Source organism: Papaver somniferum, chromosome 6 (assembly GCF_003573695.1).
Source record: "Papaver somniferum cultivar HN1 chromosome 6, ASM357369v1, whole genome shotgun sequence".
Classification (NCBI taxonomy): Eukaryota; Viridiplantae; Streptophyta; class Magnoliopsida; order Ranunculales; family Papaveraceae; genus Papaver; species Papaver somniferum.
The window spans coordinates 52,915,109-52,918,911 of NC_039363.1; positions in this window are offsets into that span (position 1 = coordinate 52,915,109).

Genomic DNA, 3,803 nt, shown 5'->3' on the forward strand with positions numbered 1-3,803 from the left:
TTTGAAAGTGTTTTGCAATTCTTAGAAAAGTTTAATTCCATAGAGAATTTGAATTGTTCTGACAAGAGTTTTGTGCCTGTCAAATCATTTTCTAATGATGCACAAACTGTTCTCAACACCGATTTATGTGAAGCCGATAAAAAGGATTCGTATGAATTAGGCAGAGGAACCATTTGTCATAAAAGGTCATCTTTTGTCATAAGAAAAAGAACCCACACGACTCTACGTATTATGATTACGATTATACTCCTGACTCTGGGTACAAATATCAACCAGAAAAATTGCATTGGAAATTCTATGCAGTTTCCAGCACCTGATTTCAGGATTGGCTCTACCCCATTTGTATATAACTTGAAATGGGGCAAGTAACAGGTTGATTTTTGTTTTAATCTTTCTTTTCTTAAGTTTTTGTGATAAGAGCTTTTCAGTAGGTACTTCTTCTTTTGTTGTCTGTACCTTTAAAAAAATCCTACTCCTCAAATGGGTCACGGTACGGGTCAAAGCCCATGTAGGGTATATAAAAGAAGTTCACGGGCATATTCATCTTCTCAAACAGTCCGTGTACGTGAACCTCTAGGGTTTTATTATTTTCCTCCATCAAAGCTTCTTTGGAGAAATCAAAAGGAAGGGTTTTCAAGGATTACTTCAAGTAAGTATTTTCCTCTTGATCCTTATTTATTTCTAGATCTATGATGAATTCTAGAAACTCAAAAAGGAGTTCAAAAAGCTCAAATTTCCCTAGCTTGAATTCTCCTAGAATTATATTTGTGAATGAGTCTTGTGATACAGTGTTTGATAAGGTTGCCTCAAAAGAGTTCATTCTAGAAAAGATATTGGATTTCTCTAGTGGGCATGAAGAGGATTTGGCTTGCTTTAAAAAATTCAAGCTTGGAAATATTTTTTATGGTCTTGGTCTAGGAATTGATTCTCTCACAAAGATTTTCTATGCCAACATTCATGCAGTTGATTACAACAAGATGGAATTCAAATCCATGATTGATAGAGAAAGGTTTCTTGTTGATATAGAATTAATTTCAAGGATTACCAAAATACCGTTAGGGAACGTACGGCTTCCTAGACCAAGTCATGAACGTCCATCGTGTGATGATATCTCAATTGGACTTTGTAACAAGAAGGTTGTTTGGAGTCACGGAAAGTTCCCTACTAATGATCTTAGTATTGTGTTATTGGCTTTTGGAAAACTTGGTATCCCCAACCTTTGTCCCTCCACAATTGAAAATTCTTGGTGGAGTCATGAGTTTGCGGAATTGGTCTATTTCCTTGAATCGGGTATTCCAAGTCTCGATATTTGTGGTTTCATTATCTTTCAAATGATTTCGATGAATTCACCCGTCAAGACGTTAGGTTAACCTTACTTGATTAGTCAAATCTGTCATGACCGTGGGTTTGATTCAATTGGAAACTCTCTTGGGGTTCCCAAACCAGTTCGTCTGTGTACCTTCAGGCGCATAAGGGAAAATGCTTTCAAGCGACAATGAATCGCTTCTCTTGATTTCAGTGACCCCACCACCGTGAGCCTTCTTAAAAAAATTCATAAAGGTGTGTGTAAGGTTGATTCAAGGGTGAAGTGTGTCCAAGAACAATTGTCTTTGGTTGCAACAAAGTTTCCCGATCTCAAGGAAGATTTGAGCGCAATTCAAGCATCTTGGAGTATCTCCGATGAGGAAGAAGAAGAGTAATTTGTGTTCATATTGTTTCCTAGTATGTCTTCTTTTTGGTTTAGTTGGAAGAATAACTAGTGCTTGAATAGCAATGATTGTGACTACACATAGCTATTATTTTTCATCTTTTTTTAAAGGTTTATTGGTATTAAATTCTAAAAATATTTGGAGGATGATGTTTTGCAGTATTAATCTTTATGATTTGATATATTGCAATTTGTTATGGGATATTGGTGTTTACGTCCGTGAACTATGTTCGTCCCATACTTTGTCAAAAGTAAAGTCGTTCGTGTTCGGTATTCACGTACTGGTAAAAGAACGAATGGAATTTTGGCAAATACAAAATTTAAGCCTATATTATCAATTATTTGATGGAAGATAGGTTAAAATCTTTTGTTTCAAGGATTATGTCTATTATTGTCGTTATGTAAATAGTGATTGAAGATTGAATGAATCCTTGTGTATTCCGCAGTATTGATCATCCCTGATCCATATTTTATGTATTACTGCGAAGCTCCGTAATTTATCTTATGTTGAGCATTATACAACCAAGTTGATTTTCTTAGCTTAGTTGTTGTTCCGTGAGATATGTTATGTCGAGCATATTGAACTAAATTAATCATCTTGTTTGGTTATTTAGTAATTTCTCCGTAAGTATTCTTATGTCGAGCAAATGACAATTAAATTGATTACTTTTCTAATTAGTTTGGTTGTGTATTCCAATTAGATTAATTATGGGTTCTATTGTAATTAATCTAGTTGAGTATTTTCGTGACTCCATAAGGTTTTATTGTGTTGAGTATCTGAACCGTTAAGCTAATCATTTTCTTACGGTTAACTTAGTCGTAGCTCCGTAAGTTATCTTATGTTGAGAACAATCAATTGAATTGATCACTTTTTGTGTTTAATTTGATTGCGCATTCCGATTAAATTAATCATGGGTTTACTTGTGATTAATTCGATTGAGTTTTTGGATATAGAAAATCATTCTCATGGTTTTTGGTGTTCAATAAAAATCCTTCTTTTCTTTTGAAATTAAGGTCACTCGTTGTTGTTCTTTCGGGAATGACATCAAATGGGGGAGAGTTCTTTTGAACTTGTGCTTAATGGTCGTATCTTGAGGGGTGTGCGGCTGTGGAATTTTAGAGGGGTTATCTTGTATCTTTAAACTCCTTGATGAATGCATTTAGCTTCGGCTTTATGATTGCATCTAAATTAGTTAGTATGTATTTTTTTTTAATCCTGAAATGTCTCTTTCGGAAATTTCATTATGATCACGTTCTTGTACCTTTGCCAATTTTATTGACAAAAAGGGGGAGAATTAATATGTAGTTCACACTACAAATACATATGGTTTTCGGATCATTGTGTAAGGGGGAGTGGTTTCCATGTGAGATGGAGTATTGACTAAGGGGGAGTGATATATATCACCATAGTATTATTGTTGAAGTTGTGATACAATTGGACTTTGACACTGTGTAATAATACTATGACACTGTATAACAATGATCGAGACCGATGCTTTCTCATTGTTATAGCTACGGATCTTCAACAACGGTGATGCTAAACTTACAACCTTTAGGATCATTGGAGTACTTGGAAGTGACGAAGATTTCAAGGAATGTTAGACATGTGTAATAGGAGCTACTAAAGTTTCTTTATCTTTTTTGTATTCCATATGTATTGATAGTTTTGTCATTAAAATTGACAAAGGGGAAGATTGTTAGAGCATTGCTCGGTCGAACTCGCATGTGTTGCTATCTCAATCATGTTTGTCAATTTTAGTGATCAAAACTATAAGTCTTGATTTCTAGTCTATTATAGATAAGTCTCGGACTAGTATAGAAAGTGTAGTTGAGCTCAAGGACTTCATGGAGATTCATCATACAAGAAGAAAAACTACTCAAGGAACCGGTGGAACTTCTCGATAAAAAGGTATGTGAAGACTTAAACTTATCTGTCACTCAAAAGTCTGTCTACTCTATCTCCTATTCTTTGAGACAAGAAGTCGTATGCTATATATATAGACTTGGATTATACACATTTGGTATTTCGAGATGAGTATACCTCGCCTATCTATATCTTGAAATATGTGTTGGTAAGATTTTCGCTTCGATCAAG